At 36.2% G+C, this 27,202-nt stretch overlaps 1 protein-coding gene across 17 annotated transcripts in view; it reads left to right on the forward strand.

The window, feature by feature from the left end:
- Positions 1 to 27,202, forward strand: part of Ncoa2 (nuclear receptor coactivator 2) — a 262,844-nt gene that overhangs the window by 118,859 nt on the left and 116,783 nt on the right. The window contains exon 3 of one of the 17 annotated variants that reach the window (XM_058584418.1): positions 11,450 to 11,550. The exons of 15 other annotated variants lie outside the window; for them this stretch is intronic. The gene's annotated coding sequence lies outside the window, so the exon portion shown is untranslated. Of the gene's footprint in view, positions 1 to 11,449; positions 11,551 to 14,683; positions 16,426 to 27,202 lie in introns of those variants that run through there. One more of the 17 variants, XM_058584421.1, reaches the window with a different exon arrangement.

The following is a 27,202-nucleotide window of genomic DNA, read 5'->3' on the forward strand; positions in this document are numbered from 1 at the left end:
TACACATAGTAGTGGAATTCATTATTATATCTACACACAATGTAACAATATATTTGGTGAATTTCATTCTCCATATTTTGCCCACTTTTCTAATGGGTCACATTTTTCATATTGACTCATAGATGTTGATATAGTTCAAATACTTCAGATTGAAAATTTTAGCCTTTGCTCTAAATCCTCTAACTATTCTTTTGGTAACCTAATAAGACTGTAGCAATACAATTGTAGGCAACACATATATTGTATATACCATAATATATGGTAAAAATGACCCCTGACTGATAAACTGCATCTTGATAGGAGGATAAACAAAATGTAGTACCTGATGGGGGAGCCCTAGCTCTGGGCTCTACTGACTCTTGCAAATGAGTACTTCCCTCAGGAGAACCTTGGGAGGTTTGCCTATGAAATTGTTAAGAGAGATAGATTATCATGGCACAGAAAACTTCAAAGGGAGCACCTACCTCTTGTGAACTGAGCTAAACTGCCACTTCCATAGCCCAGCAGTGCCTAATGGTTCCCTGCTGGCTAGCACTGTTCCTACCCTGGATCCTTCTCAGGAGATTGTCCTGTGTTGCCTGTGATAGTGTTGTGAGTGTGAATGTTTAGTTGCACCTAAGAAAATCCCTTGCAGCTAGGTTGGCACTTAAAATTATTTGAAAGATAATTAGCTTCTGGATGTATCTCAGTGGAAGAGCACTTGCCTTGCATGCACTGAATAGACATCTACCTGTATGTTTGGTCCTTGGAGGACTCATATAGTCAACAGCCCTAATTCAACAAGAATTTGGCCCTTGATTTTTAGAACAAAAGGAAAACTAAAACTAGTAGTACAGATTATAGGCTCACTTTAATTAAGTTCTATAACAGGCATTAACAATGGCTCTTTCTTTTTGTGAAAAAGATGCATACCATATACCCAAGAATGAGTATTCTGATGATGTACCTACTTCATTTCCCTGAGGATAAAAGTGATGTAGTCGCTGCTGCATACAGGCTGCAGTTGCAGCAGACTTCTTAGTCCTTTCCCCATCTTCCTACATTCACCACCATCTGATTTTTAGCTAGATAGCATTTGTATCTACTGGCCCCTTATCCCTGATCCCTCCCCAAGCTTGAATGTGCTTTTAAACCTGTTTAAAAGTTGCATATTTTTATCAAGAGGCCTTAGAAGTATGAACCTGGTGGTATGAGGGCTTCTGCCTTTGTACTCCTCTTGCAGCAGTCCCAGACATGCCCCAATGTGGACTATGATTCAAGCAACTGCAATGAGGGTATCCTTGGTTTCCTTTTCCCACATCAGGAACCAATTATAACCACTCTGCGTGTTCTCTCTCCTTTATGTGAAACTGTTTTTAACTTGTAGGTTTTAAAAATCCATATGGTTACTCCTATAGGACCAGGGCATCAGGCATATTAATTATCCAGGCATGTGCTTGATCATTAAAGGTACATGAAAGGTAATATAGCACATATCATAGAGTTTAAAGTTCCAAGTCAGCCTCTGGGTTTGAAACCACACTCTGACACTTAACCACAAAGCAGGGGATGTTGTAAATATCTACTTCATAGGGTTGTTACTAACAAGGTATGTGTAAAGTGCTTTGTACTGGGCTTGGCACTTCCTAAGTATGCAGTAAATATTGGCTATTCTTAAAATTATCTTAATTTCAGGCTTTGATAAAATGTAAGGTGCTTGCTAATTTCTTTTACTATAAGTATCTTATGCTATATGAAGTTTTAAATTTTAACTTGAATTTACACATTTTACTAAATGAAGACTAGGTTTCCTCTGTTGTGTTTTGCGATCACATTCACTGTTTGCAACATCCTAACTTTTCCCATCTCCTATGGAACAGGCACATGCTTTTGTCGCTTCTTTATTTTTTTTGTGTAAAAATATATTGTTGTGTAAGCAAGGGATGGGATTTGATTTGAAGATCCATCTTTTATGTAACATTACTGTTTTACCTTGATCATCACCTATCATAGGAAATTAGGTAGTGTGGCATTTCCCAGTAAAAGGTTTGCTTTGTTCACTCTCCAGTTTGTATTCCAGTAATTTCAATGATTCTTTCCGTTTTTTATAATTTTTTGTGAATATTTTTTTTTGTTAATCATTTAGTGAGACACTTCATTTAAAGGTCTGTTTATTAAGGGTGAGACTTCCTATCAAAGTAAGTGGTATTGGTTATGCTTTCAAGGAAAACAAATTGACAGCTTTTAGTATCTTAAAATCAGTGTGTACTATCTGTCAATTTTTAGTTGTGCTTGTGCTACTTAATGCAAGAAATTGAAGAGTTAAATTACTGATTTTTTTCATCATAACTTTTGAAGTCCCAAACCAGAGGAGTTTCTGTCAGATTGTCTTCACATTTTACCTTTGACTCATCCCTCTGATTAATAAGCTTTGTTTTTTAACACCATATCAGGGACCTTGTTCTGTGAATTTGTTCTTTATTCATTTTAATTTGTTCGTATATAGCATAGTGATTTCCAGTTACAAGACTTTTAGAAATGTATAATAAAGGTAAGTAGCGTAAGGTTTTGAGGGTTTCTTTGAGTGCTTATTCTTATTTAGTCATTGTTTTGATGTATTCTTTAGACTTTGAGGTTTTGGGAATTAGTGTCTAAAGACTCTAAATTTTATTCCTAGTTTTGTATATTTGAATCACATCAAAGTTTCATATATAAAATTGCTGTATAATTTTTGTCTAAATATTTACAAATGATACTTATTTCCCTGATACTTTAAGTAATAGTTAATTTTGTTCTATGAAACCCTTTAAGATTCTCTGGAATAAAATGTTATTGAAATATACAAAATTATTATGACTGCCACCAAATTTAAATTTATGTCATGTACCAAAGTATAATAATAGTTCCTGTAGTGCTCCTGTAAGGGAGTAAAAGATGAGTAATTTACAAATTGTGACATCAAAGAGTTTATAATCAGTGCTGGTTCACTTTCATGTTTATAATATACTTAGAATAAAATGAGTACCAGATAATAACAATGATGACGTTACAAGAATAGTTTTTCACTTTTGTGTCCCTACTTTCTGATACATTGCCAGGCACTCCATCTTTAGAACTTGAGGGAAAGATGCTGTCACAGTAGGCTGATGGTTTCTGGATACTGAAAGAGGGGGACAATGTCACTTGCGTGAGGGCTTAGGGAAGACTTTCCGTGGACAGGTGGCTACAGAGATGATAAACTTTTGAGGATCAGTAAGGTATAGGCAGGCCGAGGATGGTAGGGAAGTGTTCATCAGAATGGAAGGGATAGAAAGGGTGCAAAGAGCCAGGCCAAATCAAAGAATGCTGCATGCTCCAGTTTGGCCATACTCAGACTGTACAGCTACAGAAATATCTTGTGGGCATAGCTGGAAAACTAAGCAGAGTGCACGAGTTCCTACATGCCAGGTTCCTATTTGATTTCACAGAAAATGAGAATAAGACAAAAGGAAGTAGAAATGACATTTATTTAATTCGTCTTATGTATTAAGAATTATGATTGATGTTTAACATAATATCACACTTAATTCTTAAATCAGTATTCTGTGGTAATTTCCATCCCCATGGTAAATACCTGGGAATGGTGGCATTAATAATTTGCTACTGATTGTAGCTATATTGAGTTAATGGAGAGACTTGTCATGGGGAAAAGAGATGGACGAAGCCACTGAAGAAATAAATCCATAGAAATTGGAAAGAAGGTGACGTGATCAAAAGCATCTGCAAAAGTGGATTCCGAAGATCTCAGAAATTGATTGATTTTTGGAGATTAAGAGAAAAGGCTTTTTTTGTTTTTGTTTTGTTTTTTCCCCTTTCTGGGCTACTAATGAAATGAGAAGTAGTAGAAAAAGTAAGAAGGAGTCCCTCAGAAAAGTACAGAGTTGTATTTTGAACACATCTAGGGAGAGATCCATGAGAGGTTGAAAGTTGGGTACTGAAGCTAAGGTGATATCTTGAAGCTGAATGTGTAAATTGGGTCTCATTTACATAGATAGAATCATTGGCACTGCATCAACAGATTTCAAGGAGTAGCATTATAATGAGAAGAAAAGCAAGGATTCCTTCAAGAAATTGTCCCCAAGCTTGAATGTGCTTTTAAACCTGTTTAAAAGTTGCATATTTTTATCAAGAGTCCTTGGAAGCATGAACCTGGTGGTATGAGGGCTTCTGCCTTTGTACTCCTCCTGCAGCAGTCCCAGACATGCCCCAATGTGGACTATGATTCAAGCAACTGCAATGAGGGTATCCTTGGTTTCCTTTTCCCACATCAGGAACCAATTATAACCAAGGTGGCCAGGAGCAGTAGACCCAAACCAAAGTCAGGAGGTAGGAGGGGGGTCAAGATATTGTGCTGTCACTGAAGCCAAAGGACAACATTAAATTGTTCCAATAGAAGCCAGATTGTTTGTTGCCTGAGAGAATGGTAAGAAACTGTGGTCTCCCTCTGGTTCTTAGTGGGGGTCTATCACATGTTTAGAAAGGCTAGGGGGCAGTTTGTGCTCGCAGGTGACTGGAAGCATGCTGCTTGGCTCATGGTCTGGCAAAGAGCAGGAAATGACCACAACCTGTCTTTATTTCTAATCCTCCTATTCTTCCTAGTGCTGCTATATAGTTTCTCTAGTTTATCTTATATATTATCTCTCTCAAGATTGTTAGGATGGGAAGGCAGAGTTTTGGAGTTTTTTTTGTTGTTGTTGTTGTTTTGTTTTTGTTAATCTATCTCGTTGGTTCCACGCTACATCCTTGCTTAGAATAGTTCAGTGTCCCACACATTCTAAGGACCTCACGGAATAGTTGATGATTAAATACGTGGACATGATAGTGATTCTAATAGTTATTCTCTCTCAGTATAGTATAAGCTTATTAAATGGAAATGAATCCTCTTTGTAATCCCCAAACAATGCCTTGGCAAATTGTAGTTGAGATACCAATTTTACTCACAGAAATATCAGAAGGGGAAAACCAGAGATTTGGGATTCAATTGTTTTGAGTTTTAATTTCTGTTCTTACTAATTTGACCCTAATTAAACTACCAAACCTCTCCGTAAGCCTCGTTTTACTTAGCTGTAAAATGAAATAAATCAGTACCTGGGTCATGGGGCTGTTGGGAGCACTAAAGGGATAATGTTTATAAGAGTGACCGGCACTGTGTTCACACCCAAGAAATACCTGGTGTTTGCAATCCTTTTGTTGTGTAACCTTCAGTAAGTTACCTGAAACTTTGCTGAGCCTCAGTTTTTTCATCTCTAAAAGGGGAAGATTGATCTCATTTGGTATTTGGAAGAAACCAATGAGAAACTACACACACAGCACATAGCTGGCCTATCCTGTACATTTGAAATCAATAAAACCACCACCTTGGTTTTTTTTTTTTTCTTTTTTTAATGATACTAGGGATTGAACCCAGAGGTGCTAAACTGCTGAGCCACATCCCCAGCACCCCCCTTTTTTTTGAGACAGGATCTCACTAAGTTACCTAGGGCTTTACTGAGTTCCTGAAGGCTGGCTTTGAACTTGCAATCCTCCTGCCTTAGCCTCCCAAACAGCTGGGATTACAGGCATGCTCTGCTGTGCTCTGTGCTTTTTGTACAGTGGCCAAGAGCAGAGACTCTGGACCAGAATACATGAATTCAGATCCTTATGTCTTTACCAGCTCGACATGACCTTATTGTTCCTCAGTTTCCTTATTTGTAAATTGAGAGAAATAATAGTACCAATTTCATACCATTGGTAAGAAAAATAAATGTATCAGTCAACAGAACAGAATATCAAATGTGTACAATTTAAAAGAATTATAAGGGGTTGGTTGTGGCGCAGCGGTAGAGCACTCGCGTTGCACATGCGAGACCCTGGGTTCGATCCTCAACACCACATAAAAATAAATAAGTAAAATAAAGGTTTAAAAAATTATAAAATAACATCTTTATTGCTTTTTTTTCCTCTTTAGTCTTAAATGGTTTTAACCTGATGTAATCTGAGAAGGATGACATAAAGAATAGTGCTTCTTTCTATTGAAATTGGCCATCTTTAAGGGTAAAAAATAAAACAACAAAAAGATGACACAACCCTTTAAAGTTTGATGTGACTGGATAAAGTAGTTGTGGTCTTGAGTTTTCTTTGTACAGGAAAATAAAAAGCTACCCTTCATCCTGCATTCTCGTCAGTATCCTCTTACTAGCAGTGGCAGGCTGGTTTAGATCTTGTCTGAAAAAAATCTTCTGTCATTTGCAAGCCTACCCCCATTTCCCTGTCCTGCTATTCTACCTGCTGGACTCTGGGAATGGTTGGGTATATAGCATGAGTAGAAACCTGGAAGGAAGCAGCAAAATTGGAGGACGGAGGGTGGGTAGTTAGCCAATCTGCACACCTTCCTTTCTGGCTGCAGATGGTTTTCTTTACTAGCAAACTATTTTTCTAACAAAACTCTTTAAGAATATCTCCCTAATTGTGCCCCTCAAATCTTTAGTCCTATCAAGCACAAAAACTCTATATGTAATATAAAGAACTGTGGAGCTGATTACATCACCAAGGACTTGACTGAATATTCATGTCTAAAACAAGCTTAGAGAAGTAGCTGCTTCACATCAGCAGATTTTGTAACAGTAAATCTGCGCGTACTTGTGTGTGTGTGGTGACATCCTCTTTTCAGTACCAGAGGTCTTAGTGGATATTTTCTGTGTGATTCATGGCCACCCCAAATTTCTCTCCCACTCACCCTGTGCTGGCATGGCAAGCAGGCTTCGGCTCTGTGCCAGCTCCTATTGCTTATAGTGATTGCCTGGAGTGCTGTGTTGAGGAGCACTGAAGAGGCCACATACAGGCTCCGAAGTGATTAATTAGCAAAGTCAGCTGTGCGAGGGGAGAGGCGGTAACTACAGCATATGTGATGTGCATTTGCCCAGCTTGATGGCTTCCACAATGGGGCTCAGCCTTGAGAGACCAGGAATCTTATTTTGTGTCTGCTTACTTTTGTCTCTGAATTAGTGTATGTGTGTTACTTTATTCCAAAGTAAAATCTAGATTCAGAATCATAGCTTGAGTTCTGTAAAAAATTGCTCATGTTTGCTTTTCAGTACTTGCTTTAAAAAATATTTAAATTATTCTTCCTTCTCTTCTGAAATGAATACATTATTCTCTTATCTTTTTATGGATTTTTCTGGCTTATTTGATACATGATTCTGTTCTTCAGTTTTAAAGTCCAGCAGCAAGTCTCCTCATCTCTGGGATGTTTCCATTTCTTAAACTGCTGATAGATTAACATGAGTCACTTGAAACTTGGGCACACAGCAGGTGACTGTTATGGACTTGGAGGCTATAATCATTGTGGAACAGTCTTATGTATCATCCTTTTGTTTCTCTTCCTAAAGGCTACGAGTAAATCCCAAGTCTAACTGCTGAAGTCCAAAGATATTTCTTTTCTTCTGTTTTGTTCTTATAAGTCAAAGATTAAAGTTTCCCCATTTTGGCAGCTAAAAAGGAACACTTTCATTGAGGCAGTAGTAAGAATGTTGAAAATGTAAGCCAAGCTTGGAAAAAGAGTACATTTTTTACATTTTCTAACTAAGGAATGTGTATATTAGACTTCTTAAACATGATAAAACGTACATAATAGAATATTACCATTTCAGCCATTTTTTAATGTATAGCTCTGCTGCCTTAAACACATTCACATCGTCACACAGCCACACCGACACCCATCCCCAGCACATTTTCATCTTCCCCAAAACTCTGTCCTTTAACCCTGACTCTGCATTCCTCTTCCCCACAGTGGTAGGCAACCACCATTCTAATTTCCACCTCTATGAATTTGACTAGTCAGGGTACCTTATATAAGAGGAAGCATACAACATTTGTCTTTTTGTTACTGGTTTGTTATATGTAGCATAAAGTCAGATAGCATAATGTCCTAATGGTTCATCCATGTTGTAACATTTGCCCAAATTTCCTTCTGTTTTTTAAAGCTGAATAATATCCCATTGCATGTACATATGACATTTTTTTAATCCACTCATCTATCAGACATTTGGGTGCTTCTACATTTTGGCTATTATGAATAAATAATGCAGCTGTGAACATATATCTGTTCATCTTCCTGCTTTGAGTTATTTTGGGGACATACCCAGAGTGGTGCCGTAAGTTTTGAAAAATAATCATGCCATTTTCTTTAGTGGCTTCACCAACTATTTTACACGCTACCAGCAATACACAAATACACAGGGTTCCAATTTCTCTACATCTTCACCATTGCTTGTCATTTTCTAGTTTTTTGATAGTAGTCATTCTTAGGGGTATGAGATGATATCTTATTGTGGTTTTGATTTGCATTTCCGTAATGATTAGTGATACTGACATTTCTTGGGAGAAATGTTTGTTCAAAATCCCATGCCAATTTTTTCTCTCTCAGATTCTTTTTTTTTTACGTTAGTTACCATTATGTTTTTTTTTTTTTATTAGCTATTCATGATATTACAATGATCTTGGCAATTCATACATTTGAATTATTGGGGTATAATTTCTCATTTTTCTAATTGTACAGATTGCAGATCACACTGGTCATAGAGTTACCTATATACATATAGCAATCATAATGTCTATTCTATTCTGCTGCCCTTCCTATCCCCCCGGGTTCTTTGTTTTTATTGTCAAATTGTAGAAGTTTTTTTTTATACATATTATGGATACCAATCAATTATAAAACATAATTTGCAAATATTTTCTCCCATTCTGTGGGTTTCCTTTTCACTGTGTTGATAGTATCCTTTGATGCCAGAGATTTTTAATTTTGGTGAAGGCCAACTTACTTTTCCTTTTGTTGCGTGTGCTTTTGGTCATGTCCAAGAAATCGTTACTAAATTCAATATCATGAAGCTTCCCCCTTGTGCTTTTTTGCAAGAGTTTTAGACCTTATGTTTAGGACTTTGGATCATTTTGAGTTAGTTTTTGTTTATGTAAGTGAAGGATCCAATATCACTATTTGTATGTATAAGGATATTGTTATCCTTCAAAGAACTACCCTTTCCCCACTGATTAGACATGGCACCCTTGTTAAAAGTCACTTGGCTATATGTGTGAGGGTTTATTTCCAGGCTGTCATTAGCTTTTTAAGTTTAGATACATAATCTCATCAGTTCTCATTATTGCAATAGCTTCTGAATTTTTCTAACTAACTCTAATATCAGTTTTGATACATTTCTACTGTCGCATTTCTGATCATATTTTATAAGTTTTGCCTGCTTTTCTTTTTGCCCTCTTTGGTTAAAGGTCCCTGGAGATTACAGATTTTGTCCTGAAGACTTAGTGCCTTACATGTTATTGATACTGAATAAGTGTTCAATGAAATTAGTTAACTTAGAGCTTAAAAAAATTAAAAAATAAAGAAAAATAACCAAAATACATCAGGTTAGTTATCAAAAATACTTTTCCATTATTATAAATTATGACTTATGGGATTTTAAAGATTTATTTTTTTCTGCTAATGACATTTGCCCCTTTTCTCTTACTTGCTGCTATAATTCTAATTATTACTACCATAACAAGGATAAATAATCTTACCTATATTTTTAGATGAAGAAGAGAATAAGGAGAAAGCAAAAGAAGGTGAGGGGAGGTGAAAGAAATTCAACCTCATTCAAAAGCATTTAACAAGTGACACTTGAAGTTGAGTCATAATTGGCTCGGGGTACTGAGAAGTAGTGATGTGCTGTAGGATGCAGTGTTGTAGACAAACGTGAAACACATGTTCCTTAGCACCTTTTGTTGTAAGTGCCTCTCGTGCCTGTGGAAATTGGAATAGATGAATATTTATTTGCCTCTGAATATAGCATCTCTACAAAGAATAGCTTTTGGTCTAACTTGACAATTCTGTTTGGCCAAATTTATGAATAAACGAAAACTTGCAGTCCAATCTTTGTTAAAGAGATTGGCAAGAAGAGACATAAGAGCCTTAATACTAACCATGACCTGTCTTGTGCTCCTTTGTGTTACATAGAAGAAAGTGAGCCAGGCTCTTTCTATAGTCTTCAGTGGGTGTCTGTTGCTTTGTCTTGGTTTTATTCAGAGAAGTTAATGCACAGGGGAAATGAAGAGCAGCAGAGTCAGAAGAGGTAACTAAGCCTGTTAACCACACAAGTTTAGGACAGCCAGGTTACTGAGGCATCAGCTGGACACTCCGAAGGATCTATGGCATTTCTTCCATTCTGTCTGTGACACATTGATACTCATGGTTCAAAGATGCAGTGTGATCTGTTCTCACCTTTGGTTCTTTTTGATTTCCCCGTGACATTTGGGAGGTCTTCACCTTAATTAATATGTAAATCATTCCAAAGCTAGGCATTTGAAAAGTTTTTCTTGGGACCTTGGAGTTAGCCAGGTCTGGGAATATGAAATGGATGACTTTGAGAGTCCCATGACTAGATGGCTCTCACCTTCTTTTTAGCCACAAGATTCTTTTTGGCCATAGAAGCTGACACGGACTTTCTAGGGAAGAATGCCAATCTCAGAGGACTGGATTAACAACGAATCATATTTTTGTGGTTTACATTCATCTCTGGGATTTTGTCATTTTCAGAAGCCCAAAGTATACAAAGTTTAAGGTCTATTAGGCCACTAAGATACTTAGTAATTCTGGCTAACATATCACTTAATTTCAGTTTTTAACCTAGTAATATTCCAGTGACTTCAAAGACTGAACGTACCTTTTAAAGGTGACTTACTTTAGAGTGTTTACATATGCACTAATTGGGAGGAATCCGATGGTGTAGTTTGAAGTCTCTGAAGTCGATGGATAAAGTACAAATTCTGAGATGGAAGGTAGTATGCTATTTGTGCTTTACTTCATTTGATAAAGTAGTAACTTGGCAGAGTTGTATTTAGAAGTGATTGCACTCCGTAGTCCTCCTCAGCCGTCTTTTGTGTGGGTATAATTGACTCCTGTAGTATCATAGACATTTACGTACTGCTGTTTGCATAGCCTTTTACTAGAAATAACCCAACAAAATAGCACTTTTTGCTAGCTTAGTACAGTTGGTCCCTTTTTAAGGCTCATTGAAAGCCTGAACTCTCTAGTTAATATAGGAATGATCTACAAGCAGACTATTCAAAGATAGGCCTTTCCTGGCTCTCCTATGGAGGAAGGAGGTTAAGTCCTGAGTGCCAATTCTGTGCAGATTTAGGCCTGTTGGAAGCAGCAAATGCAAATGGGCATTATTATTTTTTACCTTGTTATCTTACTTTTTCAAAACTTATCCTTTATTGCATTTGAAAATATACTTAACATACATTAATTATTCCATGTTTTTATAATAGGTTTTTAAAATCTGATATTGAGCTAAAATATAGAATTTCAAGTCTTTTTTTTTTGGCACTGGAGATTGAACTTAGGGGGTACTTGGCCACTGAGCCACATCTTCACCCCTGTTTTCATTTTATTTAGAGACAGTGTCTCACTGAGTTGCTTAGTGCCTCACCATTGCTGAGGCTGGCTTTGAACTTGTGATTCTCCTGCCTCGCCTTCCTGAGCTGCTGGGATTACAGGTATGCACCACTGTTCGTGGCAGAATTTCAGTTCTTAATGGGGTTATAAATTGATACTACGAATTACTTAAAAGTTTGTCCACACTCTGCAACTTATTAAACATGTCACCTTCAGAATTTTTCTGATGTTTAATCATATGAATAAATATATGTTCACAGTATATAAAAAACTTTGTAGATTAAAGAATTCCATCTTTTGGTATAGTAGACTCAATTTAATTTTTGATATTTGTATTATAAAAATTGAGACTAGTAAAAACCCCCATATACCCTCCACTGAGCTTAAGAAGTTGTTAACATTCTGCTGTATTTTTAAATTATGAAAACAACATTACTAAAAGCTTGGAAATGCAAATGAAAGTGATCTATAGGCCTAGCCAACTTAACCCAAGTATAATTATCTTACATATTGTCTTTCATTTCCTCCTTGCATTTGTGGAGTACAGATATTGTTTCTCTTGTTTTTGCCTAATGTCACATCAGACTGAGAACTGATAATGGCTGTCATCAATTGATGACCTCATATGCCATGCACTGGGCTAGTTGCTTTACATATAACTGAGAGTATTCATAGTAACACTGTAGTATAGGCATCCTCCCCACCAACTTTATAGATAAGGAACCCAAGATTCAGAGAGGTTGAATGACTTAATTAAGCTTCATAGGTTCAGTACATGGATTTAAACTAAAGTCTAATTCTACGGCCATGTTTTTTCCTCTCTGTAAAGAGGCCTCTTCAAAAGCATTTTTTTTTCACATTTCTATGTAATCACTTTTTTAAGGAAAAAGAAATATTTTGGCCACATGATATAAAGACACAGCACTAGGATACATACTGCTAAGGATATTGGGGGTGAGGAGGGAAATGGAGGTGGTGATCCCTGCCTTTAGGTGTTTATGCTCTACTGTTGAGGAACCTAACTACTCTTAAGACACCATCAGAGGAAGCCCTTGTAGTTAGTTCATAGCCACCCCTGTAGTACCCTGATCTTAAAGTCAATTGTGCCATGTAAAATGAATCAGCCTTTGGTATAAAACTGTATAGTCTTGGGAATTATGCAGAATTTGTACATCAGGGAATGGAGAATGTTGAAGGACCATTTTATATTTCTGTTTACCACCAGTCTCAACTGGAAACAGCTCAAAATGTTCATCCTCAGGACAATGGATTAAAAAAAATTGTGGCATATTCATACAATGGAATGCCCTTAGCAATAAAAAGGAACAAATTAGTAATGTGTAATAATGATGTGGATGAATCTGAGAAACTATATGCTGAAAGAAGTCAGGTCAAAAGAGTATTTACTGTGTGATTCTATTTATTTGAAGTTCTAGAAAATGTAAAACTAATCTGTGGTAATAGAAAATCGGAATATAGTGTTTGTTGGCAGGATGAGGAAGTGGAGGTTACCCAAGAATGGGCACGGAGAGAACCGCATGCAGTGGTGAAAGTTTTACATCTTGATAGGAATGTGGATTCCATAGCTACATTGATTTGCCTCAACTCTTAAACTTTACTCCTAAGATCTGTATATTGCACTATGAATTGTACCTTACCTTAGAAACTAAAACATTATTCTATTAAATCCTTGTTTTACCTCTCACCAGACTTTTGGATTAAGAAATGAACCTTGATTATATATAACAACCATCATAAAATGTTAAAGCTAGAAACAACTTTACAAATTAATTCCCTCATAAACACTACCGCCTTGGTGAGGAAAAAAGTTTAAAAATTGCTAACGATAAAATCTGCTGTAGCCACTTCTGTACTCAGGAGGAAAGTTAGGCAATTTTACCAATTTGGGTATGCCAGCAGAAATCATGACAGAGGGACAGATTTGCTAACATCAATACATCTTGAAATGTAAGCACAGAATCTGGATCAAGAGATTTTCTTAGATGTGTTTGGCAGGAGACATTTTCTTACTGCTATTGATCAGGGAAATTTATAGCATTTTGTTATTGTCTGCAGTCTGACTAAGAAATAGTTTGTAAAAGCTCCATTGTGGTTAATAAAGGACATGTGGGTATTCAAGTGTTTGTGAATTCACACTCCCTCTATGGAAATAATCTATAAGATCACCAAAGATTTCATGACCCTGTAAACAGAAAAAGGACACATTTGGATAGATTTGGACACATTTTCACTGTCTGTGCACTTTTTATGCCAGTCTTTTAAAAAGTTTTCTCTCATACCAACAGTCCACTGCGTTAATTTTATGGTGTGCTAGCTGATCATTGATTTTAGGTTTTAGGCGAATAATTAAAATATTTAGGTGGCTGTTAAAATCATTATGATATTTAAAGATTCTTTAATAATTATCTTCTAAAACTCTGAATTTTGCTTTGCCTTGTATTATGAGTTGTTGCCATGGGCTGGCATTTCACATTATTTATTTATTTTGATCCCTAAAATATTTTATTTCCTAATTCAATTTTTTAGCTTAGGTATTTCCTTATGAAAAATCTATATACCCTGACACACAGTGCTAATAATTTCAGGCTCTCAGTTGGTAGAGTGGTCTTCCAGAGCAGCCAAGGTTGCTTTCAGTGACTTAAAGAGAATTAGTAAACACCTACTCCATCCTACCTCAGTTTTTTTATACCTCAGTTAAGTGCTTAATAGAATTAAACTAAAAGTTTCCAAATTAGAATTGTCAAATTCTTTGGGTTCTAAAAATTTCAGATTTTTAGGTAGGTAAGTTTTATGTAATAATGTTAATAATCCCTTCTGTATAGTTGTTTTGTAACAATTCCTGTTTTTGTTTTTGTTTTAGAGAATATTGTTGGCTTAGTTTACTTAGGAATAATGCAGTTTATGTAAAGTGATTTTGTGAGATAAAAGCTTTCTTGATCTCCTGGTATTATAATAATTATTCGTTAAAATATCTACAAAAAGACAAATGCTCTCTGATTTCACATATAGGAGTATCTACATAGTCAGATTCATAGAAACAGAAAGCAGAATGGTGGTTGCCAGAAGTTGAGGGGAGGGGAAATACGAAGTTAGTTGTTTAAGAGGTAAAGAGTTTCAGTTTTGTGGGATGAAAAAGTTCAGGAGATTGGCTGTACAACTTAACATTACTGAACTAGAAACATAAAAATGGTTTAAAATGGTAAATTTTATGTGTTACACCATGATTAAAACTAAAAAAATGTGTTAAAAATATGTCTTCCATTTTTTGAGTTGAAAAACTAGTTATTACTGAGAAATGTGAAATGTAGTTTAAATTAATGTGTTGACTTCAGATTACAATCTTATCTTTGAGTCTCACTATGTACAGCATTCTTTCTGTTGTGTGTGTGTCAGTGTGGTTTTCTTTGGAGGGTAGCTCCGTACCCTGTCATTTTCTCCACCTTCAACAGCCTAGAACTCTTATATTTAAACTCCATCCCCAAATTGCTTGCCTGATGGCATAAAAACAGTTTTTAATATGAAACAAGGATATGCTAATTACCCTAATTTGGTTATTACACAATGTATACATGAACCAAAACCTCACATTGTGCTCCATAAATCTATATAAATATGGGTCAATCAAGAAAGTAATGAATAAATGAAACAAACTATAACCAAAGGTGAAATAGACATGTAATATAGTCTTCTGTTATCTCATTGTCTAGTCCATCCACCTGTTACTTAGGGATGTTTAGACAAAAATTAGGTAGCAACCACTATGTTGGGCTCTGTGCTGGTGTTTCCAAATATGTTTTGAAAGTTGATTTTCAGAAATAGATCAAATTTACCAGACTCCAAGGATGTTCTGAATTTTCTTTAAAGATTGTTTTGGCAATGGGAGTACATTTCTTCTTAGAACGATTTATATATTACTTAATCAGAAATTATTCCTAGTAAGAGTGCATTTTAGTGTTAAAAAGTATGTTTTCACGTGTTTTATTAATATAGGGAATTAATTCCCAGTATGTGAGTATAGTTATGATGTCTACAAAGTGTTCATTATGCAAAATTTGTCAGATTTATATCATTGGGGGCAAAGCTCAAAAGAGAACAAGGGGAGTACATGTTTCCTTCTGACTGTCCCACTTTGTACTGCTGTTCATAGGAAGTGTCTACGGCCAGTGTGCTGCATGTAGTAAAAGGAAGACTGTGTGTCAGAATGTTTGTTTTGAGCAGTTATTTTTAGCAGCTCTAGAAATTGTATTTTCATTTTAGGCTGTTCCTTTTATGTATTATAAGCATGCCACAAAGAGTAAATGATTTGGGATATGTGTATGAGTGCATGTGCACATTGCATGCTCGTGCATGTATGAGAGAGAGAGACTGAGTCTGAGACTGTGTGTGTGTGTGTGTGTGTGTGAGAGAGAGAGAGAGAGAGAGAGAGAGAGAGAGAGAGAGAGAGAGAAAAGACATCCCCTTAATAGCAGAAGGGAGTAGAGGCTTACTCAGTCTATTATCATAAAGCTCTGCTAATGTAGCTTCTGAGTCATGTGACTGCAGAAAAGGCTATTATCTCAATGAAAAGGAAACCGGTTTTTAGAGCAAGCAACAGAATAGAAGCAGGAAGAATTTTCGAGTGTTCCACCATGCTGGATTGTCAAAGGGGGATCTGTCTGATCAGCAGCTAAAAAAGGATTTGTGTGGCTAGTTTGTCAGCTATCGTAAAACAGAACGATAGAGGAGATGAGCAGCGGGGTGCTCAGCATGTGCTTAGGTTTACATCAAGACGTAATGTGGGTTTGGGTTAATAGAGGAGATTTATCTCTGAGGCAATACATTTACTGCTAATTGTGGGGGTTTTTTTTGTTTTGTTTTGAAGAGTGATGTATGGTATTTGTATTTACATCACTGGTGAAGATAAAGAGACCTGCTGAGCTCTGATTTGAACTGCAGAGGCTGTGGACAATTACAAGGTGTGTTTCAGAAGTGCTCTGACTTAATATTTGGTAATGTTCTTGGAATTCTGTTTGCTTGTGGATTGGATGTGTTTGTAAGATTGTGGAAGGGGAGGATTGAGCATGACAACCAGATAGTGATAATGTTCTGAGGAACAAATAGATACAATGTAACCCAAATTGATTCTGTGGTCCTTATTTCTTTTGTGTTTGTTTTGTGTTTAAAGATTACTTGCAGTTTCTTTATGTGGCCAAATATAGTTTCATGCCTGTTTTTAATATATATTTTGGCAAGCATTTTCTTAAATTTGGAAGAATCTTTTAAGTCTTTAGGATGCAAATCTTAAATATTAAGGAATAAATATAATAAGTTTGCATTTGTGTCTCTCTGTTTATACTTTTCACTATTCTTTTGTAATTCCAAGCTTATAAAAGATCTTTGCAGTGAATTTGAAATTATTTAATTTTTGATTAGGTGATAGAGTTTTTTTTTTTTTTTTTTTTTTTTGGCTGAGGCCTTTATTGAATGAATTTTTATTCTTTTTTCTTTTTCTTTCTTTCTTTTTGGCTGCTGCTGTTAAATATAGTACCTAACTTTCTTTGATTGATCTTTATGCTGCTATATGCAGGAAAGTAAATAACATTTAGTTAATCTTCAGACTGTACTTGCCCACTTTTGCTCATGCTAATGCTATTAATTCTCTTAGCAGTCTGTACCTTTCTCTTAACCTTGGAAGGTGCAGTACTTAAAAATCTGAGATTGGTGAAAGATAATAAGCTTCATCTGAAAAGGTTTATTATACAATGTTTACCTAAGTAATTAATTTACTAATGTTTTTCATTTGACATGTAGAGCAAATACGCTCAACTTGGGAGGAGGAGAGGGTGTTTCCAAATCACATATGATTTTTGAAACTACACTATATTGTATGCAGCTCCCTTTTGAAATTGACATAGGAGGAGGTAAGAAATCTATCAGGCTATTCATGCAATGTATAGACAGTTAAACAAAGAATTAATTTTTGCTGTCTTTTCCAACAGAAGATCATGAGAGCAATTCAAACATAATTTTTAATTATACTAAGTGCAGGAGAGTCTCCTTCTCTGCAAGCCATATCTTAGTACAATATAGTTTAATAAATCATTAATCTTATTAAGTGGGATTTTCTTTAAAAAAGAAAAAGAAAAATCCCACTGGCACCTTAGTCTACCCATGTAAAAAAGACAACTTGGCTCAAATAAACAATTAACTATAGCTGTTGTCACTCTGAATTTTTAATTTTATTTTTAACTATAGAGGTCCCTGTATTTTTGAAGTCAATCTACGATAGATTTTAGCTCAAAAGGTGCTAGCTAGCATGGTGTATTGAATAATTTGAATAGCAAAACTTTCAAAGTCAGATTGTTTGGGCTTTCTTATTTTCCTTTGTTTTTGCTCTTTTATTGTGTTACTTGATATAAAATGACCCATGAATTTTGGAATAATTCAAGGTGTTTTATTGAGCGTCTATCATCATCATCGTCATCATTGTTAGACACTCTGTAAAACATTAATGGGAAAACACAGGCAAATTTGAGAGTTAATTCAATGAGATAACTTAATATCTGGTATTGGAATCCAGCTTCAAAGGTCATTATCCTGAATTCTGTGTGAATTTCAAGTGGTTGAAGGAATTTTATGTAAAGCTTTTCTGGCCATTCAGAGAGTGCCTATGACTTTGTACATGGCTTTTCACTCGAGCAGGTTTAGATGTTAGGTAAAACGGGGCTACATCTGTGCCAGTTCATATTTTCTTTGTATTGTAACAAATGTTTATTTTATTTACAGTTTCCTAAAACTAGAATAGTTTTGTTCTTGGTAGCATTGTTATTCTTCTAGAACATAAGTGTCAGTCCTTATAATTTGAAAGTATTTTCATAAATTGATTAATATACTGTGTTATCCAAAAAATGCCCTTTATTTTTGGAGGTTGGGGAGTGAGAAAGCACCCAATTGCATTATTAGAGTTAAAAAACACAAGTGTTGACATCAAGGTAGTGTATAAACAAGCCAGATGACTAGCTTGCAGATCCTGCTGCACTTCAGAATTCCTACCACATCACTTAACCACAAATATGATAATTGGGTCTGATCTTGTCAGGCTGGGAGGGTTTGTTTTTTTGGAGCAATTTTTAATTTGTAGGGGAGATAGGATAAGAAAAGGTGGAATTAAAGGTGATCTTAGCATTCAGTGTTGTCAAACTCAGTGAAATATGTTCAGAAGACCGTTTTAAAAAAAAAAGTATAGGTCTGGGGAAGGTTTAGGCAGGATTAAAAGACTATATGATTCTTTGGAAGCCCAGGGAATATCAAGTTCATCCACTGGAAAAGTCTGTGATGGCCAGCAAAATGGTCCAGTGTGCCACTTACAGGGTTTACTCTAAATTTTTAATCATCAGAAATGCTGAAAGAGATTTGGGATAAGCTGGCTTGCCTGTTTCTCTCACAGATGCTGTAGTCTTTGACAAGCAGAGGTAGTACTTGGCATTTCTGGTGTGCATTTTAGTTGCAGAAATGACTCTTCACCAAGTTAATAGTTAACAGGCAGGGTTATAGCTCGTAATGTAATGATCATTAATGCAGCAAAGTCAGTTCTTGACTTTGAATTGTTTCTTCTTAGAACACTAGTCAAATGAAGAAAGATGTTGAGACACAAATTAGATCTTTGACTTCATCATTTTAGATATCAACTCAAATTAACAAAAGGTCATAAAAGCATAAATGAGGCTTATATTTAAATATATGTTTTTATAAATCCTTTTACTTCAACCAAAGTGAATGATAAATCTTAATTTTGTCAAATAAGAACTTTTAAAAAATTATTAATTGGACTTTTCAAATTTTACTTCCTTGTTATAAATAGTAAGTGTTCATTCTTGTATTTCATTTTTATATTTGCTTATTAACAATTTTATGGACTCCCCCGCCCCATCTTTTGTTGAGGAAAGTTACATTAGCAATAAAATGCTAGGAGTTTTGTTTTTGTTTTTGTTTTTTTAACCATAAAGCTGAACTTTATATAGTAAAACTTGTGTACCAAACACTATTGTGCTGACCTCTCATATATTAATTCATTTAGTCCTCATAACAATACTGGTTGTGCTATCCTATGCTTATTTGACAGTTTGAGGAGGTGAAGACATAGAAAGGTAAAGTAAATTGTTTAAGCTCACACAGCTACCAGGTATGCAGAGCAGAATTCAAACCCAGCTTATTTGCCTTCTAAGTCTAGGCTTCAAATTACTATGTATTCTGAATTCAGTTCCAGTTGCTCATTTATTGTAGAAGGAAGTATGGATGAAGATAGGGACAAGGAAAGAACTATGTAAAAGTTGAAGTGATTTTGTTCTTAAATGTTTGTACTTTTAATGAATTTCATTTCATATAAAGAGTAAAGCATTGTTTAAAGTGTGTTTGATCTGCATTAAAAAGAAACATTTGTTCATGGAAATTAACTCATAGTTAATTTATAAATCTGCTTCAGAGGAAGGATATATGATGAGGGAGAGCATTAACCTGAAGTAGCAGAGATTATTAGGAGAAAGACTGAGTTGCTATGAGATTAATGGGATGGGAGAAGCCCAGTCAGTCTGAGAGATGCATGTTGCATATTTTCTTACTTAGCTACTTCTCCTTTTTTTTCTTGGCATAAGGAGACCTGCTGCTTCCAAGGTCCTTTACTCACTGCACTGCTATGATGGAGCATTCAGGTGTAAAAACCACAGAGAATCCAAATTAAGATCCTTGTTTTCAGACATTGAGAACACCCCTGGAGAGTAAACCACTGACTTAGCTTTGTTGTAAATCATTTTATATCCATGCAGATCCCCTAGAGATGAGTTCTTGTCTGTATAGTTTTTCTTTCAGATGGGGATTCCTTGTACTTTGTCAAACTTTAATGATTTACAGTTGTATTAGTCAATTTTTGTTATTGTAACGAAATACCTAAGGCAAGCTAAGAGATTAATAAATATATAACTTAGTGTTCAGAAGGTATACACAGCCCAAAGCTGGGCCACTCTGTTGTTTGGTCTCTGGTGAAGACTTTCTTGCTGGCAGAGTCCCATGGTGGCACAGAGCATCACATGGCAAGTAACAGAGGACATATGTTTGTGTGTCTGTATGTCTGGTCTCTGTCCTTCTTCTTATAAAGTCACTGGGATTCTGTCTTCTGGCCGCTACCCTAATGACCTTATATAAACCCAATCACTTTCCAAAGGGTCCACCTCCAGTTATCATTTCTGTCATATTAATGATGTTAGACGGTTTCTACCTTCTAACATCATTAATATATGAGTTTGGGGGGACAAGCTATTTTCAAACAGTGTCCTTGCTCCTAAGTGGTGTCATTCTTTCTGGAAAACAAGTTTTTACTCTACTAAATTCTTGTTATTGAATCCTTGAGAGTGAGTGGAAAAGCAAAGTGTAGATTTAGCTTTATCACTTGTCCCTTTGTAGCCTCCTATGTGTTGGCTTATTTCTAAAATATAAAAATAACTAGTTTTGGTTTCATTCTTACACTTAAATCCTCTTGCTCATTTAACAACTTGTCGTTGTAAGATTTTGTCATGTGCTTCACTAGAATAGGAAAAGAATGACTGACTCTCACTGGGGATGGGGAGAAGATTGACCAGGGAACCCTTAGCAGAGACAATGAGGGATGGAGCTGATTCTTGAGATTAGGCTAGCAAGGTGATTCCCCAAGTACCTTACAAGATACTCCAGGTCTTTACTGCCCAATGATGGTAGCCACTAGCCACAGGTGGCTTTGGAGTATTTGAAATTGGCTAGTTTGAACTAAGTGTAAAATGCACTAGATTTTAAGAGTACCCAAAAAAGGTGAAATATTTCATTGATAATTTTTAAAATATTGATTAAATTGAAAGGATAGCATTTTGACATACAGTATTATGTTCGGTAATATATACATATATTACTGAATTTAATTTTTTCTTTTTCTTTATTTTCTTTCTTCCTTCCTTCTTTCATTGAACCCACTTAATTGCCGAGTTGCTGAGACTGGCTTAGAAATTGAGATCCTCCTGCCTCAGCCTCCCAAGTCACTGGGATTACAGATGTGTACCACCATACCCATCTAAATTCCCCTGCTTCTTTGGACTGTATTGTGACTTACAATATACTTTTGTCATCAGCACTGCTCACAGCAGAAAGAACGGTGTGCATAGAGGGAAAGAGCGTTGAGTAGTAGTTTTTCTTGTAGATGATATGTCTGTGCCGACACCAGTGCTAGAGTAAGGAACAGGAAGTGGAATACAGTTTTGGATCCAAGAGGAGTCCATATTACTTCGTAGGGCATAAAAACCTCTTTCATAATTTGGGTCTGCCCTTCCACCTTTGTGGTCCAAACATTGTTCCCCATTTTCATGGTCTACCAATAGTACATTGCAGTCTGTTCTTGTTAGTCTCAATAGTTACGTTCTATAAAGTCATGGTAAACTCTGAGTTAGCAAACACTGAGCTGTTGTCCCAAGGGGAAAATCAGGTTAGGTTCCTGTGAGCCTCTGGTTACCACATTTTAGCTAGTCAATCAATACACAACTTTATTTGTATTTCTGATTGCAGATTTTTATTTATGTCATTGTTTCATTAACATTGAACTCATGGCCATTAGCACTGTAACTCCCTCCTGAACAAAGCTTACCTAACATATTTTCTTTGTAAGGCATGACAGCTTTCTTGCACTTAAGAACACTACACATGCTGGCACAGCAGCACACACCTATAATCCCAGTGACTCAGGAAGCTGAGGCAGGATGATTGCAAGTTTGAGGCCATCCTCAGCAATTTAGAAAGGCCCTAAGTAACTTTGTTGAGATCCTGTCTCAAACTAAAAAATAAAAGAAGACTAGGGATACAGCTTTAGTGGTTAAGCACCTCTGGGTTAATCCTCAGTGCCCCCCCCCCCCAAATAACACTACATAACACTTCAGTACTACATTTGAGAGCCATTTTTAATAGAAAAAGCACAAAAATACAAAAATGTGGCCCTAGATAGACTGCCCAAAAGGATACTTGTTTACAGTTCAATAGCTAGAAGGAGGAGACAGTGTCTCCTTGCTGAAACAAGAAGTGTTACTTATGTAGCACTTAGAATGAATGAAGTATTTTAGATAATAATAACAATAATAAAGGCAGTTTAGTTTTATGAGACAGTTTCTATATACCAGCCTTACTTTATCTCATTTAATTTGCATAAAATGTGAAGTAAATATTATTTCTGAATATTGCAGACATGGAAATTGAGGCTCAGAAAGGCGAAGTGCCTTTCCAAAAGTTGACTTCAAAGCCCATTATTGTACACAGGTTCAGTGGCCCTGGGAGCAAGTTAGGAGAGACAGTGAACAAGGGCTACTGTTCTTAGTAGGGCATCTGTCTTTAGTGGAAAAGGTATAGTTGTAGGTCTTGGGCTATAAATTTCTCCAAATCAAAAGCCTCCATATCTATGTGATAGCCTAACTATTGAAATCGGAAAAACTGTGCGTGAGAGATGATTTTCTGCTGGGAAAGGTGGAGAACCACCATATATTTGCCTACTATGGTGGCAAAGGCACTTTCCTTATCTGCTTTTACACTTCTCTTCTGCTATCTAACCAACTCTTTTCCATTCTTGCTGCATATCTTTTCTCTGACTCATAACTTGGGCTCATTGATGGTTCCTTGAACCTTTATTATCTTGTTGTTTTTTTCTCTGTATCTGGAAGCTGCTTTCCCACTGAACAAGTCTCTGTTATATATTTCAAAGACTGAAAAATGTGTTTCACCCATGCAATTACCATTGTCTTCAGATAAAACTTTTGTACCAAGTGATCCTCTCAGGTCACAGGGCAGCCTGTACATGGAATGCCTGACCTGACCGGCACCAGGGAAATAGTAGCTCATAGTACCATGATGGTGTCTCCTAGGTAAGGAACTGGATAAGGCTGACTTGGGACAATGGCTCACACATCCTTAGGAAGGTCTATAGACACGGATTGTTCAGTTCAGAACAGAGCATGGCAGCGTCTGGCATTGTATAACATTTACCAAGAAGATTCTTCTGAGATTCTGGGTCTTAGTTTCTTCACATCTAAAATGAGAAAACTGACCTAATTCCTCTCTGATTCTTTTTTTTTTTTTTTAATTAATGCATGGTTCTTGGTAGAGTTTAGTTTTTCATTTAGATAATAAGTTGGATATACTTTTATCAGAATCAATCAGTGTTGAATTATGTCCTTTTACCTGCAGAGTTGAAGTAGAATTTCTGTAAAGACCCTTTAAAAGTTCCTTTTGACCTCCCTGGTTTGATCTATCACCTGCAGATTATTTTAACTGCCCAGGAAACCCAAACACCATTGGTGTTAGATTCTGGGATGTAATTTTCTTGTGTACTTGGTTGGAAATGTTGTCAAGGCACCTAGGATTAGCTAGGGAATGGCAAGGTGATGATGTAAGTACCAAATTGTTTCTTATACAGGATTATTGTGAGAAGAAGACACCAAGTAAAGAGAAATCAACCCAGTTATTGTGAGATGTGAAGAACAGTGTTTCACTGGACTTATGTAAAGATAAATGGGAATGCAGTTGAGATCATGAGATTACAGTCGGCCTGTTCAGAATGTTCAAACCACCTAGGTTCAGTAAAATTTTGCGGTTTAGTCAAGTACTGTACTATATATTTATTCACTGTTGGTTACTGTTAGTACGTAGAGATACTGAGACAAGTCTCAGGTTTAGAAATGAATAAAAGCACAAAACTGACTCAAAAAGAGATTCAAAGAAAAAGAAAATTCATACTTCCTTGGCGATGCTGAGAAGAAAGAACAAAAACTCTTGATTCCTTCATTTCGTAGCATTGGAGAGTCATCAGCTTTTGGTTCCTCTTGTGGAGTTTCAGTTCATATTGGAGGGCCAGAAATTAGCTATATGTTCTGATGCTGACCTTATATCTGGCAATCCTGGTGACAGCTATCCATTCCTCTCATGATGTTACAGCCAGAGATCTCTAGGGATGGACATTCTACAAACTTGGAGGATGATGATATACATTTTTCAAATGTTTTGCCTAGGCCATTTCCTTTTTGTGCCATTGTGCCATTTTGAGATATTTATTTAATGGCTTTTATTGGGAAGCATAAAGAATTGTGGACAGAGCATGACATTTGCAGTCAGAGCTTAGTTTAAAGCCTCATACCACAGCTTAGGAGCTTGAGACTTTGGACAGGTCAGTAAATGTCTCTGAATCTGTTTTCTCCCCTGAAAATGGGGAACAGATAAGCTTTATAGGACCCCAAAAATTAAATAAAATAGTATAGTGCCTCATACAGTGTCTAACACGTAATAACTACCAAATACCTACTGTATTACAGGTTGAGCATCTATCTCTAGTCCAAAAATCCAAAATGCCCCAATACTTTAGAGCATTGGGGGCTTTTGGATTGGGTATACTCAACTGGAAAAGTCTATGCAGATATTCCAAATCCAAAAAAACTCCAAAATCTGAAATTCTACTTCTCCCAATCAATTCAGATAAAAGATACTCAACATGTTCTGTTTTCTGTTTTTCAAATTGCACATTTTGCCAGTGTGGCATCTCTTCTCTGTGACAGGTTCTTTCAGTATAGATGGTATTTTCTGACCTGTTTATGTTCCCTCTCCTCCAAATAGTTTAAAACACAAACACACACTTATTCATTGACTAAATTCCCCATAAACCTATTAGAATCTTCTGGAGCAACATGGAATCTGATAATTTTTATCTGAATCACAGTATTTTAATTTCGCTTTTGTTCTTGCTGTCTATGGGTAAATTTATTTTATTTTATTTTTAGCATCAAGTCATTTCATTAAATCATATTAAACTTGCAGTGAACTAAAATCCCTTGGATATTTTCAACCAAATGAATGTCATCTTGTTTTTTTCTTTATCAGAACTTCATACAGTTAAATAAATTGTTTCTGTTTCATTGCAAGCTTCTACGTTTGGCCTTGTGACACTTATGCTAGCTATGAAAACTATAAAGTAACACACTAATGCTTTCCTAAATTTTAAAAGATACCAGAGTAACATAGGGGAAAATGCTGAAAGGAAATATTTACAAGGGAGTGAGACACATGCATTAAGAAGACAGCGAGAAGCAGCACATCAGGGAACAAGGCCATGTGCTGATGAAGGAAGAGTGCGCACCTCAAGGCACACAGCATCCAGCTTCCACCACCTCCCAACCATGACCCAGCTTCCACCACCTATGGACCATGTTGACCATACACATGTTTCTTGGGTTTTCTGTTTCAGGGAATGACGGTGATGATTATTTCATAGAGTTAATTGTGAGGGTGAAAAATTTTTTTTTTTTTGAGAGAGAGAGAGAGAGAGAGAGAAAATTTTTAATATTCATTTTTTAGTTTTCGACGGACACAACATCTTTGTATGTGGTGCTGAGGATTGAACCCAGGTCGCACACATGCCAGGCAAGTGCGCTACCGCTTGAGCCACATCCCCAGCCCAAAGGGTGAAATTTTTAAATACAGGTTTACTACTAGAGCATCAACGATAAAACCTTTTTTGATGTAAACTCTATAGCTGTTTGTAAAAGCAATTTATAAATTTATACCATGAACATTAAGTACTTATGTGTCAGGCTTCCTGATAAGGGTCTAGGATTAAAAAAAAAAAAGCAGAAAGAGGGTATAATTTCTTCTCCTAAAGGAATTTAAAATTTGATAGGGATAAAGAAATACAGAAGATAATTATGATAAATGTGGTTATCGATAGACTTTGAAGACAAAGGATGTCAACTTAATCTTTGGCATAGGATCTTATGAGCAAGGTTCTTAAAAAATGAGCAAGAATAGAAGGGGCATTTGGCTTGTTCTATCCAGGACCAGCAAAAGAACTGAGGTAAAGAGAGTATGTAGTAGGGGAGGAGCACCCGTGCAATCTGTGGTACTGGGCCAACAAGAAAGGACAGGGGACAAGCCTGCAGATAGAAGAAGGACCATATCGCACGACATCTTCTATGACATTTGAGGAAGCATAGGCTTCCCTATGAGGGAGTGGAGTCCACTGAGGGATTTCAGCAGGGAAAATGTCTGGATTTAAGAAAACATGTTGGGTAATCTAGGTGAGAGATGAAGAAGACCTGAAGTAGAAGCAGCAATGATTAGGAGGGTCTCAAGGGCCTGGACCTGAGAGTATTTGAGAGACAAAGTTACCTTATTATTGATTTAATGAGAAGAATACAGAAGTCTGAGGAGGGTGTTCAGTAGAATGTGTTGCAGGTGGGAAATGTGTTGGGGGTGGGAAAAAGAAATGGATGAGCTCAGTTTGCAAGCAGACGGCTGGCTTTTTAGATGGAAGCTAAAAGAGCTTTTTAGATAGAACCTTAGAGAGGTAAGGCTGGAAAGAAGGACTTTGGGAAACAATGGGACAGGTGGCACCACCAAAGAGGCTACAGAGTGGCAGTTCTTGGTCATGTTGAAACATCAGAATTACCTGGAAAGCTTTTAAGAGAAATAGTGATGATTAAACCACACATCTAAAATCTCTTTGAGTTAATGTATCTAGATAGTGCCTTGGTTATGTTTATTTAAATTTTTGTTGGTTTTTCGGTTTTTTTATTATGGTAAAATTTATATATCATAATTTTACCATGTTAATGCTTTTTACGTGTGTAATTCAGTAACATATATAATTCACTAAATTGTGCAATAGTTGTTGCTATCTATTTCTATAGTTTCATCATCCCAAACAGAAAC

The sequence above is a fragment of the Marmota monax genome, unplaced genomic scaffold, assembly GCF_021218885.2.
Source record: "Marmota monax isolate L192 unplaced genomic scaffold, Marmota_monax_Labrador192_F-V1.1 WCK01_AAM20220418_F8-fsc00063, whole genome shotgun sequence".
NCBI classification, from domain to species: Eukaryota; Metazoa; Chordata; class Mammalia; order Rodentia; family Sciuridae; genus Marmota; species Marmota monax.